This window comes from Chiloscyllium plagiosum, unplaced genomic scaffold, assembly GCF_037043375.1.
Source record: "Chiloscyllium plagiosum isolate Xiang-an unplaced genomic scaffold, Cpla_swu_hap1 HiC_scaffold_2, whole genome shotgun sequence".
Taxonomy (NCBI): domain Eukaryota; kingdom Metazoa; phylum Chordata; class Chondrichthyes; order Orectolobiformes; family Hemiscylliidae; genus Chiloscyllium; species Chiloscyllium plagiosum.
In genome coordinates, this window is record NW_028270140.1 from 87602519 (window position 1) to 87618558 (window position 16040).

At 40.4% G+C, this 16040-nt stretch overlaps 1 long non-coding RNA gene across 2 annotated transcripts in view; it reads right to left on the reverse strand.

Annotated features, from left to right (window-relative positions):
- The window catches only part of LOC122560605 (uncharacterized), a 164155-nt gene that overhangs the window by 45135 nt on the left and 102980 nt on the right, over positions 1–16040 (reverse strand). For both annotated transcript variants that reach the window (XR_006314775.2, XR_006314777.2), the window contains exon 2: positions 10952–11128. This is a non-coding gene — a long non-coding RNA (uncharacterized LOC122560605). The remainder of the gene's footprint in view (positions 1–10951; positions 11129–16040) is intronic.

The following is a 16040-nucleotide window of genomic DNA, read 5'->3' on the forward strand; positions in this document are numbered from 1 at the left end:
TGCCTTTGGTAAGAAGACAGCATGCCTGGGCTGTACAAACACAAACAGCCCCAGGGTCAGCTGACCAAACCTCTAGCAGTAGTGGGCTTCGCAGCCCGGCAGACTGCACCATTCCAGCTGTGCAACCAGGAATTGTACCAAGATGTGGCGGGAGGGAGAGAAAGAAAGAGTGGTGCAGGTGACATTGCATTGTGCATGAATTTTCATTTTTGTACACATTTCACCATTTTGCTTCCACATCTGTTTGAGTCTATCTGTGACCCCAAATGCAATTGTGCCAGCATGATACCAATTTCATGGCCACACAGTATGTACCATGGATCAATGTCTGTACAGAGGGCCTATTGCATCATCTGGAAGCAAGAGAAACAAGTTGTATGCAGGAACAAAACACAAACAGAACACTGAACAGCACAATGGGTTCTCTGAACCATTGTCCCTCAATCTACAACATCCCATTATTTTCCCTATCTCCTGGGTCCAAAAGTGTTGGTGTGAACACAGTTGGTGAACACTGACTAGGACAGGGAGGTACACAGCAAACAGGAGACTATGCATTAGCTTGGCCAGGGATTGGGGACTCCACATATCTATGTCTTGTACAGTGCATGGAATATTACTTCCCTTTAGAGCTCTGCACCTCAGTGGGTCTTGTGAACCATCCCTCACAGGGACAGAGGCTACCCCACCCACTCCAAGACCTGTCACAGCTATTTTCTTTCCAACTTTATGCCTTTGATTTCCAGAATGACAGAAGGTAATGGTGAGTGCTTTTCATCCTGTGGCTTCCAACCTTTCCCCTTTGTGTTGGTAACACCCTAAATATCCCAATCCCTTTCCTGGTAGCTCTTTCCGTGAGTCGCATAGGCTTCATACCCCACAGGTTCCTACCCAATCCATGTACATGAACCTGCATCTGCCCAGCTTTTCCTTCTAGCCCGTGGCATATGAGGTAGCTGTGCTAGCTGGGGTTTGTCCACCCCTTGAAGCCAGGATGCTCCTGGCTGTAGATAAACACAATTCTCACACGACCCCTTCCCCTTCCATGCTTTACCACACCCCCCTTACAATTATCATTGTCCCACTTTCAAAACTGCCAAAACCATGCACCACCCCCAGCTTCACCCCACCAACCCAAGCCTGCAGACTCCAATACCAAGAAAATAGGTTCCCGACTCTCCTTGCCATAACAGATGGACTTGGTGGCCTCTCCATGGTCAAATTCCCCTGGATACTGCATGGCCACATGGATTCACAGCCACTGGGAAACCCCATGTTGCGACACACAGACCACTGAGGTCATTAACAGCAGTAAAGAAAATACTGGAAATGTTGAACATGACCCGTCCCCCAACCCAGGACAACCCTGATTGGTCACTGCACATCTCTCCAACTGCATTGCCAGTATCCTTCCCTAGACTGATTGCTACAGTGCTCCAGGACTGACCATGACCCACTCCCTTAAAAACTGAGGGCCAAGCACCCAGGCTGAAAATATCCTAACTGTGACCAGGCTCACACACTAACATCAGAGATTGCCTTTCACTTACTATGCCACGACCCCATCACTGACAGCTTCTTCCATTGGAACTCAGTGAGGACTATTCCCCTCAGACTTTGAGACATGGCTACCTGCTTGACAGTGCGTGCACTGTATTTGCTACATAAGCTGCTGGCTCACATTGCAGGCCTGAGATTGTCAATGCCATAGAGTAAAATATCTAGTCCCTTGCCTGAGGACAGCTGACCAGCAAGGCAAGCCACCTGGTTGTTGGACTGCACTAATTGGTAAGGCAAGGCAAGGATATTGTAAGCATGCAGCCAGGCACTAGGTAAGTGAGTGCTAAGAGAACAAGTAGACAGTCTGGAACTGCAGTCTGGTGCAGTCCGTGAGCTGGGTGTCTGCTGTGTACACAAAGTGCTCTTGCAGTAGCCTTTCAATGCTAGCTGTTGGTGTACCCTGGAATACAAGTCTGCATTTCTTAAATGCTCTTCAAATGAATTGAAGAGATTCCATGGTAACTGTGAGGTAAATGTTGCATGCCAATGCCCTGGGACGATGAGTGTACAGATTGTAATGATGTCAGCCAATTGAGCTAATGGAATGAGTTCCCTGCTTGAGGCTGTTAATCTGGTCCAATTAGGGAGCCCTGGCTGACAGATAAAAAGAGGAGTGTCTCACTCATGAGAGCTGGATCTGAGGAAGCCAGACCAGTGTCAAGTACTAAACATTTATAAAGAAAGGAGATTTTGGTGATGGGATACCGGTGTTTGTGGAATTATTTCTATGATATTAGAAAGGCAATGTGATATTGAACATCTTGAAAAGGTAATAACATCAATGGCAGAACAATGGCAATAATGAAAAAGAGGGGTATCAGAGACACTGACACCCTACTGCCCAACTCTGTATCAGATGGTTGCAGTGGATTTATCCACCTTTATGTATTTAAGAAGCCCAGCACCTCCTTCTCTGTAATATGGACATTTCTTTCAAGATACCATTGGTTCCCCTGGTTCAATATCTTCCGTATCCTTCTCCACTGTAAACATTGATTCAAAATACTCATTTAGTATCTCCCCCATCTCCCGAGGTTCCTCAAATAGGTTGCCTTGCTGATCTTTATGGGCCCCTATTCTCTTCCAAGTTACTCTTTTGCCCTTCATATACCTGTAGAATCCCTTTGGATTCTCCTTCACCCTATTTGCCAAAGCTATCTCATATCCCTTTTTTGCCTGCCTGATTTCCCTCTTAAGTATACTCCTACTGCCTTTATATTCTCCTTGGGATTCACTCGATCTCTGCTTTTTACACCTGACATATGCTTCCTTCTTTCTCTTGACAAAACCTCAATTTCTCTCATCATCCAGCATTCCCTGCACCTACCAGCCTTTCCTTTTGCAATAATAGGGACATACTGTCTCTGGACCCTTGTTATCTGATTTTTGAAGGCTTCCCATATTCTGCCATCCTTTTACCTGCAAACATCTATTCCCAATCATCTTTTGAAATTTCTTACCTAATAACATCAAAATTGCTATAGCATCTATTTTTAGGAGGGTGTTGAGGTACAGTACCTTTAAGAGAGTTGAAAAGCTAGCAAGGATTTTGATGCACAGGGAGTCTGGAACAACGTCACAAAGTAACATTTGACCAAAACAGCTACAAGTAGCTGGATTGCCATGAGACAATAACATTCAAAGTCAGCCAATCAGTTTAAATTATGCCCCAAGATACCAAACTCACATTTGAATTGAATGTTTTGATAATATTGAAACCAATGAAATGATCTGATGTTTTGGGGTATTACTATCAGGCAGAGAAAGTGAGGACTGCAGATGCTGGAGATCAGAGCTGAAAATGTGTTGCTGGAAAAGCGCAGCAGGTCAGGCAGCATCCAAGGAACAGGAGAATCGACGTTTCTGGCATAAGCCCTTCTTCAGGAAGGGCCCGAAACGTCGATTCTCTTGTTCCTTGGATGCTGCCTGACCTGCAGCGCTTTTCCAGCAACACATTTTCAGCTATTACTATCAGGCATTTTGAACAGCTACCCAGAGCAGCAAAAGAGCAGACAGCACCAACAAGATTGCTTGCAGAAAGATCTGCTCTCTGAAGGTACCGTTATCTATCAAAGCCCTGTGAAACAGAATCCCCAAGAAGAATAAAAGAAGATAGGAATACAGTGAAGAACCAAAAGCTGCCTGGTTTTGAAATAAGAAGGTTTTTTTGAAAATCTTTATTGGGGGTTTTTTTTTTAAATCGGACCAGTATTGTAGAGGGGCAGGTAAAAGATAGGTTTAAGAGAAAGGAGTTGTAAATAGTTGTTAGTTAATAATCCCTGTTAGATGTAAAGAATAACATTGTTAATTTTTACTTTAAATAGTGACTTTTGGGATAGCTCTATGCCTCACAAATTTTAACTGATTACAGCATGGGGTGAATCTTTTCTGTGTTGCTGGTTTAAATTGGGGGGGGGGGGGGGGGGGGGGATTTACCCTATGTCATAACATTATACCCTGGAACATTAAGCTGCCAGTCCTGTCCATCCCTCAGCCATGTCTGTAATCACTATGATATCCCAATCCCATGTCACCAACCACACCCTGGATGCATCTGCCTTACCTGTTGGGCATCTTGCATTGAAATAAATGCAAGAATTTAGGTCTGGTTTGGACACAGATACAGCCCCATTGGCAGGGCAGTGCCCAGAGTATCAGCATTTCTGATACTCAATCTTTTTATATGTCAGCCAGGGCTCCCTGATTGGACCAGATTAATAACCCCCCCAATAAAGAAAATCAGTTTCTATAAGGTCCAGATGGCCGATCTTGTCACAATCACTACAAGCAGCACTGACTTCCATGCTGAGAATTCTTGACAGCCAACTTGTTCAACATGTTTGGTAAAATAGGAAGCTGAATATTAATGAGGCAAGGTGCAGTGTTAAATAAGGTATTTAGCAGGCTATAATCCCTCTCGATTGGCAACGTGTCACTGCCTGGCAAGAAACTCACTGTGTCACTCAGCAAAAGCATTACCGATGTTCCCAATGTCAAGGTAAGCCTCACCAGAATTCTCACCCGATTGTGCCACAAATCTCACCAAAGCTCTTGTCACTCTGACCCCTTCAAGATTCACCCGTTATTCTTGATGTGTCCTTTTCAAACCACACATATGCGCAAACTGTCCTACAAGTACAAAATTCTCCTCAGTAAGTCTCAGCCACCTGAGCTAAATGAGATTGAAATCAAATTATTAGCATCAATTGACTTGATGTTCAGCTGTTAGAGTAATACTTACTAACAGATGCACAATTTTGTATCACAGACATTTATCTGTCCATATGCTTTGTAGTTGCATACATTATTATTTCCAGTTAAGTGTCTGCTGGTGATTAGTCAAAGGTGATCAATAGCAGCCCAATTTAATAAACAAAGTCAATGGAGTCAGTAGACCCTGTGTATTTGAAGTGATGGGATGTGATGAGGCCTAGTAAAGCTCAATCATTTTAAGTGCACAGAGATCATTGGTAAACAGATTTCTCATTCATGAAACTGGCCTTGTATTGATCAATATTGATTGGTTATTGCTGACTAGAGTTTTAATCACTGATAATAATTAATAAAAATTCAGATCAGAATAAATTTAAGCCCCCTTGATAATCTGTGATTGTCAGGTTATGTTATTTTTGTGTTTTATTTTATATTGCTTTTGGTTTAGTTCTTTCTTTCATTTTATTGTTGATATTTTTCAAAGGTCACCATCACTTTCACCACACAATGCACATATTTTCTAAAAAAAGCAAAATGAGAATGTGACCTCCTCCTGAGCATCTGGCAATGCCATGTTTTACCCAGATATTAGAAGGGCATTCAATGCTTGAATCAACTATTGATTTCTTTCTGCTATCCAGTGGGAAAGCATCTGATCTCTGTGCAATGCCTCCTCTCAAGCAGACAACCTAAGGTCTGGGACTTGACAATGTGGGATACACAAAATCCACCATTCCACCACTGCATCTAGCAAATGCACACAGGCACATTTGTAAATATTTAAAATTCAATCTTTAATCTTTTACGAAATGCACTTGGCTGTCCTTTTGATGCAGCAATGAAAATGTAAAAAGAGGGCTATTGTCAGGGATCGGGACCTCAAAGAACTCTGCCTTGATCAACGTTACATTTCATTTTAAAAGAATGAATGATATGATTAAAGTAACCTAGAAAGTCCATGAAAAATACTAAGAAAGTTGAGGAAGGATGAGCAAATCAATTCCTTGCAGCAAGAGATGTGAGAGCATGAATAAGTGGTCAATAAATCTATTGACTTTCTCGACCTGCTGTGTTTTTCCAGCACCACTCTAATCTTGACTTTCTCATTACCCTGTCCTGAAAACAAGACCTGCTGCATTCTTCCTACACCTTTCATCACTCCCTCAACTCTGAATTAAAGAAAGTTCAAACTGTTTAACCACCTTCAATATGATACATTGACAGTGTAGATGAGACTTAAGACTAAAATGTCAAATATGTTAAAGGCATTAATTTCTAAAACATTATTGTCCTCTAACAATTTCTCACCTAAGTGAAAAATCCATAGGTTTTTTTTAACTGGAAGGCTTACTAACTATGTGTACAAGATACCTCCTTAAAGGCCTCAGCAGTATCATACCTCAAGTGATATCTGTTAGTCATAATCAGGTATACTACTGATAATTTTCCAAGGCTGTCTACATTCAGGAATTGTGCTTTTGGTTTGGAATATTGCAAAGGCCTCTCCATTATGCAGAAGGGAGATATTTAGTTATTACAGAGTTAATAGCGGAAATTATTTCATGGAGGGTGCCCAGTACAGATTCACCAAAATGTCAATGTGGTTTACATTTATTTATGATGACTACTTGAAATACTTACCTTGAAGTTAAACTGTTGAGGAGAGTTTCCAACATCATATTGCTTTTATCATAAAGACTGACTATTTCCATGTCCACACAGTTGTCCATATCCACCCCTGCCCCAGTTAATTTGCTGTTAAAACCTTACATTTGTGTCTGTCATGTCTCTAGACTATTCCAAAGCTCTCTCCTGCTTTTCATTCTCTGTAAACATGACAGCATCCACCATTCTGCTGCCCTTACTCATATTATATCACATTTATCCATCACCAATATGTTTACTGATTTGCTTTGGTTTCTAGTGCAGCAACACCTCGGTTTGAAAATTTCTTCATTTTTCGTCTTAGTTTTTTAAACCTTGAATGTCCTCCTTTGTCGTTATAATCTCCCCTGCAAACTTTCAAAGATTCCCTCCATTTCTTTAATTCTGGACTCGAGCATTTCTAACTTTCAATGCACGAAAATTAGAGGCTGTGCCTTCAGCTGAGCTCACTAAATCTGAATCTGATTTTTCTCTATCTCGATCTGCTTTATTTCACTTTTTAAAACCTGCTTTTGTTCATCCTGTCTTAACATTTCCTTAAGCTGCTTAATGTTAAATTTAGTTTCATAATGCTCCTGTAAATCATTGTGGGATACGTTCTGACATTAAAGTTGCTATATAAATACAAAATGTTCTTTAAAATAGTAAGAGAGTAATAGGTTAGGAATAGAACAATTATTTTTGACAATAAATTTTATTTCCCCAGTTCCTATTCTTTCAGAAATGCCAGCATTTTGTTCTTTCCAAAATATTACTCTTCAACGCTACTTGCCCTGTTATTCTGGCTCATTATTGGCAATCTCCCTGATATTAATTTTTCAGATTTTCTCACATTTTACTGCCATTCCATCATCACGTGTGTGTACTCTCCTTCAGTCTTATTGTCGCTGCTTCCCCACTGTGCTCAGCATTTTGATTTTCTACAGTCACTGCCCTTATTCACCCTGATCATCAATTGTGATAAAGGGCCTCTTGGTTTCTCACTAAAAAAATGTGATCCCAGTGGTTTAAAAAGTTGATTCCTAGTGTCACTTCCTTGTTGATGAATCTAAAATTTAATGCACTTACACAGGATGGCCTCCATATCTGCAGAATTGTTTTCCGCGGTTTCAGTTACCCACAGTTTAGCACAGTTGGAACATATTATAGGGAACGTTCCAGAAGTAGGGACCAGGAGGCTGCCGGGAAGGTACATTCTCCATTTAAATGAACGGGTTTGCTCCTATCCGTGGTTTCGGGCTTCCGCAGTAGGCCCTGGAACCTGAGGAAGGGCTTATGCCCAAAACGTCGATTCTCCTGTTCCTTTAATGCTGCCTGACCTGCTGCGCTTTTCCAGCAACACATTTTCAGCTCTGATCTCCAGCATCTGCAGACCTCACTTTCTCCTGGAACATATCCTCCATGGGTACGGGGTGGGGGTGGGGGTGGGGACTACTGTATAGCGGGAAATTAAAAATTACAAGGAGGACAAGATTCAAATAGATATCTCTTATAAATAAATAAAACTTATAAATAAGCATAAAGGCAAAACAAAATTACTGCACCTTTCTGTAGATAGCCAGATTTCCCTGGTTCACAAGGCCTCATTTTGGATTTCTATGGAGCCTTCAAAACTGGGAACCATGGTCAGATAGTGAATGAATTATGTGGGAGTTGAAATTTGATTTTCCAACAGTGGGTTGAGATGCAAAGATTAAGGAAATGATTTGTTTGTGGTGGGAGGGCCTCATGCTGAGCTTATATTTGTAATACATTTGCTTTCCATGATCTCTTTAGTGCATCATTTTTATTTACATCCAACTTTCAAGTTGAAGTCAGCGATGCAAGAGAATCTTTTGCCATCTGGATCACATATATTTAAAGGTAACATCTTTATGCAGTTGTGTTTAAATTCAGAGGTTTTCCTTGGTGAACTCTACTGCACAGCAAAGAGGAACCAAAGAACAGCATCTTTGCATGAAGGCTCAGGACTGACAAGAGTAATCAGGAGTTGAAGATAAGAATGGAGAGGGATTGGAACTCAGATGCTAGGGCCTAGTGTCCTAGATGTGGTGATACCTTGATAAATGTGATTGTTACAAATGAGGATGGTGAATTGAATGAGGAATCTCATTAATAGTGTTCATGTAATCAACATTTGGGGTTCTGAGAGTCACATTGAAGGCACTGCATGGTGGAGGGAACTGTCAATGTCACAAAGAAACTCTGAATTTGTCATGATGAGATATTCAAAGGATCTTGGAGGGCTGGGAACAGGAGCAGCCATCCTTGAGACCATATCTAGAGGATTGTGTACACTATTGGCCTCCTTGTTTAAGGAAGGGAATAAAGTGGTTGGAAGCATTTCAGAAAACGTTTACTAGATTAATAGCTAGAATTGTGAGGAAAGTTTGGAGGAAATAGGCTTATAACTTTGAGTTTTTAAGAGTAAAAGGTAACTAGGTTGAAGCCTCGATTGAGAGGTCTGGTCAGGTGGATGTAGAAGGGATGCTTCCTCTTCCGGGGGATTCTAGAACTAGAGGGCACCATTTGAAAATCATGAGTCACCCGTTTAAAACACAGGTGAAGAGAAGCTTCTTTTTGTCAAATATAAGATTGAATAACTCGTCTTTAAGGGCAATGGAAGCAGTCCTTTGAATATGTTATGGTAGATTGGTGAATAGTTTCTTGATAAACAAGGAGCTGAAAAGTTCCCAGGGTAGGTGGGAATGTGGGAATCAGATCAGCCATGATTTACCTGAATGGCAGGATATGCTGGAGGGGCCGAGTGGCCTATGTTTATAAGTTCAGAACTACATTTGGCCAAAAACAGTAAAGTTGCAGACGAGACGGCTTAAGATTGAAGTGGGCACCTTGATAGGTGGAGATGGATAGGCAGAGATGGTGCAAGTAATGACAGGGAGATGGCCTACTCTAGGCAACTGAGATACAGGAAATTCAAGGTTATGTTGGGTGAGTCAAGAGTACTAGGGTAAATATAACATTAACCAGGAGGAAAGTGGAAGGTACCTGTTCTCATCTCATTGCCTGCCTCTTAACATAGTGCAATTCCTACAATACCCATCGGCTTTATTCACCTGTTACACACCCTACTTAGAAGCAGGAGGAGAAGACGTAAAGAAGGAGAACTCATTCCATCCAATAACAGAGACCCAATAAAAAAAAGCAAGGAACTCCAAAGGGACAGTCTGGTCCAGATGCAGCCATCCAGGGAAGGCATCAGTGAAGATGATGCTGGTAATCAATGGCCTAGAGGAATTCTGCAGTATGCACTACAGAGCGAAGCATAGTTATAGTTATAGTCTCCTGTATATTGCACAACCTGAGTAAACAACATATACACATGTTGCAACAGGATGAGTACAAGGAAGATCATCCTCCTCAGATGAGGATTGATTGTCCGAACATGAGGAAGAAGTCATGCATAAAAGTAATCTCTTATCAGGAGCAAGGGCCTTGAAACAATCTGTGCAGAATATCAGGGCCAACCTCAATGATGTAGCAACTCTCTCACCATTGTCAGAATTCCATTGTCTTTCTGGGATGCAAATCTAGCCCTGCTGACCTCCCTTATATAGAAACCTTTAAATCTGGGTCCTCTATAAACTAGAATACAATGGTAATAGGAGCTTTATCACTCGAGTCATGCTATCAAGGACATCTTTGATGCACTTGGACATACACGTTGCACCATGATCAGTCATTCTGATCCAGCTCAAATTTTAAAGTCCTTCGAATGCAAATCCACCTGTCTGACTATACTCATTGAAAGGAATGTGAGCCAGTTTCCTTTTGAGTGCAAGTTAGATGTCATATTACTATATTGGAATAACTACAACATTACATAGACTGAGCAAAGGTGGAAACTCTTATGAACATTCAACAATCATTGCACAGAAAGGGAACACACACTCTTCAACAATAATGGTTACATCCCTGTCTCATCAGGAAGTCTCAAATTGACCCAATCGCAAGACACACCAATAACTTTAGTTCTCATCCTCTGAAAGTCCCCAGAAGGTTTGAATAATTACAAATTACTTCATTAAAGATAAAATACACTGTGGGTCAATATACAAGTGGGAAATGTGTGTAAAATTGTCTGTGCCATAGTTTTTTCTGACAGTCACTATGCCTCGGTGTGACCCTGATATCAGTTGCTGAGGCAGTCTGCTAACTGTGTTGCCCATTACCTTGAAGAGCCTATGGTAGGTGGCCTGAGATTTCTAAGTCCTTGCAGGCTCCCACCTACTCAAAGTCAGCTGCACTGATACAGGGGCATCCTCCTCAGACATGCCTGCTGAAGTGGTTAGCATCAATGGTGGACAGATAGGGATTGTAACTTGTGGCTGTCCTGAGAGAAGACACAGGGTAGCTGGAAAGCAGCTCTCCATCATCTCAGTGTGCAAAGTTCCTCCCTGTCTTCACCCTCTAACTCACTCCCCCTGGACTTGATATCGATATCGATATCACCATCACCATCACCATATCACGATATCACCATCCAACTTACCTTAAATACAGATCTTCCTTCTGCTGCAGCTGGTCCAAATGTACAACTGATGAGCTGAAAAGATATGTGGTCAACTTTTAATTTGATCTGGAGTAGAAAAAGGGATTGCAATCCAGATCCTCAACAGTCAAGCCTCCAAGTCCTCAATTGACTGTCTAAATGCAATCTTCCCTTCTGCTGTGAACACAAAAATGAAGATAGATTAAAAATAAAGATAGACATTGGGAGATAGGCTGTCAGTATAGTGACTAATTGTTCTGTGTTTGTTTCTGTAGGTTTGTTCACAATTAACACTCATTGTACTCAACTGGTTAAGCCTGGGTGCTGAATTAGAGAAAACTAAAGCTGTAGAAAAAGCTACAAGTCAAATCTGAAGTATAACTAGACATTTTAAAACACTGAAAAATGTTGCATGTGTAGAGACTTGTATAATCTCTGCATAGCTCCGATATATAAAATACATAGGACAGTCAGGACTGATTTCTGCTCCTAATTCATAATTTGTTGGACAGATTCTGGTTGTCAGAAAATGCAAAAGAATGGTTAGGTGTTCATGTCTCTAGTGATAATATTAAATAATCATATTTAACAGCTTTTCTTCCACTGAAATTTTTTTTTGCATGCAGCACACTGAAAAAGTTTACCAAGTTTTTTTTTGTTTCTGGAATGAAGGTGTTGCTGGCAAGGTAACATTTACTGCTCATCCCTAATTGCTAGTTAAGAGTCAACGACATTGCTGTATGGATTGGAATCACATTTAGGCCAGACAAGAATGGCAGATTTCCTTCCCAGGAAGAACTTAGTGAATGAGAAAGGATTTTTAATAAGAATGATTACATGGTCACCATTAGACCAGCTTTAAATTCCCAATTCTTTTGTTGACTTCAAATTTCACCATCTATCATACTGGGATTTGAACCTGTTACACCAAAACATTAGCCTGGGGTCCTGGATTACTAGCTCAGTGACATTACTACAATGCTACCCCTGAAAATATGTCATACAGAAGATATTCTGTGATCATGCTGATCAATTACCATCAGAATGACTCTATTCAGTCGAGGAAATAGTAATGCGGGACAGTAACAGGATTGGAGATTCTCAGATTGAAGAACATTGCAATAGATAATGTGACAGCTGCTGAGGTTTATAATTAGTTGATGTGAAGCTTGAACCTGATATTTAATGACACTTCAACCATTAGAAAAGATTTAGTGACCATAATCTGGAACAAAATTAATTTTCACATGACTAAACATGGGGGCTAATTAATTATAACAGATATATTATAGGCAAATCATGGCTGACAAATTTGATAGAATTCTTCAATGAAATAACAGAGGGTTGATTAAGGTAATGCAGTTGAGCGTGTGCATACGCACTTTAAAACACTTTTTGATAAATTGCACATAATAGATTTGTTCATAAAATTGAAGATCATAGGTTTAAAGGAGCAGTGACAGCATTAATACAAAGTTAGCTAAGAGACAGGAAGCAGAGCAATGTTAAATGATTGCTTTCCAGATGGTGTCCCCTGGGGGTCAGTATTTGAACCACTAATCTTTTCAATTTATATTAATGAGCTGGACACAGTTATGAAGGTCTTAGTTTCAAAATTTGCAGATGACACAAAATCTGAAAATATAATGAACATTGAAAAGTATAGTAGCCGATTTCAGGCGATCAAAGACGAACTGTTGAAGGGGGCAGAGATGTGAGGCTGCAACTTTGGGAGCCCACTGTAGTGACAGGGTGGTGGGTGGACAGGGGGAATTGTGTGGGAGGTAATGTGGCAGGCTCCCAAGGGTTTCCAACAGTGGCAAAATGAAGTGATTAAGTCATTGGGTGGAAAAGTACCAAAATAGGAAACGCGCCAGTAAATGTGGGAAGTATATTGATATGCTTAATTGCCTGCTTGTACATAATTTAATTGCTATTTGACTTATTTATTCCAACTCTTTGACTTAGTGATACTCATGTGTTGCTTGTGGCCTTTAGTCAAAGGTCACTCCGTCAAAGGTCACTACTGTGGCTTGACTAACTTGTGAGACTACTTCCAGGTCCCAGGTGACTGAATCACAAAACCTGGAGAGGTCTTGGGAGATGTTTCAGTGTAAAACCATAGTGTGCTGACAGTCAGAATCACAGCCTCAGAGAATTGTTTCAGCACACAACTCGGCCATTCAATACATTGTGTCTGCACTGGCTCCCCACAGGAAAGCTTCTCCCAGGCCCACTCTCCCACCTTCTCTATATAGCCTTGAAGATCCTCTTTTTGGATAACAATCCAATTTCTTCATGAATGTCTCAACTGAACCTGCCTTCATTACAATTCTTACATCTGTGTCTTCTTGCTCTTGCAATCAGAATGGATATTCCCACGTTATTTTCTCCAGAGACCTTATGATTTTGAATACCTTTATCAAATCACTCTTTAACTTTCTCTTCTCCCAAGGAAAACAATCCTAACCTCTCCAATTTATCGATCTAGCTGAAGTTCCTCATCCTGGTAGACTCTTGTGAATCTTTTTTTGCACTCAATCTAACACCTTCACATCTGTACCAAAGGCATGGTGCCCAGAACTGGATACAAAATTCAAGTTGAGGCACAATGAGTATACAGATTTAGCCTCTTAATTTTTTTAGTTCTATACACCTACTAGTAAACCCAGGGATGCTGAAGCCAATAGAAATAGCTCTACAAACCAGTCCTACCACCTTCAATGACGTATGTATATATTTACCAATGTCTCTCTGATGGGGCAACCAATTTAGAATTAGACCCTTTGTTTTCTTTCAATTCTCCAATTCTTCCAAACAAATTGAATCGTTCTACATTTCTCTTAAATGAATTTCACCAGTGACATCCCCGCCCATTCCTTCAACCTGTCAACATCTTTTTTGAGTACTTACATCATTAAGTTTTGTATTTTTTTGTAAATTTTAAAATTGTGTCTCATACACCAACTTCTAAGTTGTCAGTATGCAGCAAGAAGAGAAAAGGTCTTAATACCAACCAATAGGGACCACCACCCCTCCATAATCCCTCTCTCGTCCAAAGAACTTCCTTATCTCTACTGTCTGTTTTCTGTCTTATAAGGCAATTTGGAATCCAAATTGATACTTTGAGGAGGTGGTGACATAATGTTATTTTAACTGGATTAGTTAAAAAAGAGATTTCGATAATATTTTGTGGACACAAATTTGAATGTCAGCAGGACATTCAGTGGAATTTGAATTTTAAAACTCTGGAATTAAAAATCTAATGACCATGAAATCTATGTTGTAAATATCCATCTCATTCACTAATGCCTTTAAGGAACAAAATCTGCCATTTTTGCCCTGACTTATCAACAGGTGATACCAAATTCACGGTAATGTGGTTGGTTCTTAAATACTTCCTAAAATTGTCTAGAAGCCATTTGGTAGTATCAAACAGCTAAAAAGCCTCAAAAAAGAAACAAAACTAAATGGACCACATGACATTGAACAACACACTGGAAACTCAGCCCTATCAACATTGCAAAATCCTCTTGATTAACATCTGGGGGCTAGTGCCAAAACTGAGAGAGCTGTCTCACAGACTAGTTAGACTAATCATACTCTCAGAATTATACCATGCAGGTAACATCCCAGCCAATCTCACAATAATCCCTGGTTATATCCTGTCACATCAACAGGATAAGAACACCAGATGTGGTGATGCAGTGGTTGGGTGATATTTGCCTGGAAACCATCAAAGTTTACTCCAGACCCCATGAAGTCGCATTGCATCATGTCAAATGCAGGCAAGGAAACCTCCTGCTTACCATGAATGACTCTGCCCCTCATCACATGATGAATCAATACTCCTCCATGTTGAACACCATTTGGAGGAAGCACTGAGGGTGGCAAGGCCAATTACGCCCTGATCTACTCTTGATTTTCAGTAAAATGCTGGAAGGCATCACAAACTGTGCTATCACACAACATTCCCTCAGCAATAACCTTCTTGCTGACACCTTGTTTGGGGTCCACCAGGAATATTCAACTCCTGCCTTATTACAGCTCTGATTCAAAAGTGAACAAAAGAAGCTGAATTCTGGAGGTGAGGTGAGGTTGACAGCTCTCGACATTAATGCCAATTTTGACCAAATATTCAAAGCCTGCCAAAGGCTACAACTGTTTTGGCAATTTTTGCATATTGGTGTGCTGCCAATATCCATTGTTGACACATTCTGATCGTGGACTGAAAGCTTGGATTGGAGACAGGACTTTCCTGGAGAAGGCTGTATATCGCCTCAGTATTTCTTGTGCCGGTCACAAGGTCTATGTTGTCGCACGTATTAAATGTCAAGTTTATGCTTGGTACTACCTACAAGGCTGGTGAGAATTGATCAGTAGAAACTTCAAAAGGAACTTGGATGCCTACTTCGAAACAACATACTTGCATTACTATGGGGATAGATTAAGGAAGTGAGCTTAATCAGATAGCTATTTCAAAAAGCTGACACAAACACAAATGGCCTCCTTCTGTACCATATGATCCCAGTTTTAAAATCATTGAATTTAGACTATTTTTCTCCATACAAGTAACCTGATTGGGAAGCATTCTTAGTCTCTACAAGTGGCAGTTCCAAGAGAGTAACAGATTATCCCTATGATTCTCAGTGACAGCTTATATCCTCTGTGTATAATAACAGTAGATAGTGAAGGTACTCCCATCTGCTTTAGCGAGTTTTTAAAGGCCAAACTATTAAGAATTGTTTTAAATCAATTTAGTGTGTCAGAAACTTCACACGTCAAGTTGTGAAAGTGCAGAATATGTAGAACTATAAAAGTCAAAGTTGTCAGCAATTCCTTCTGAAACATTTTGTATGTACAGCTCTCCAAAGTAAGGAATAATTGTCAATTTTTCTGTTTAACAATAGCACATTAGATTGCCATAGGATTAAACAAAAGGAAAATAATTTCTTTGCCCATAAGATTGTAACATAATATTAGTTCTACAAAAACTAGAAGAAATCCAGAAATGGCAAGTGGAATATAAATTATTAACTGATCGACGTGGCCTTTTAGCTGACGAATGACAAAGGCCAGAATAGATTGT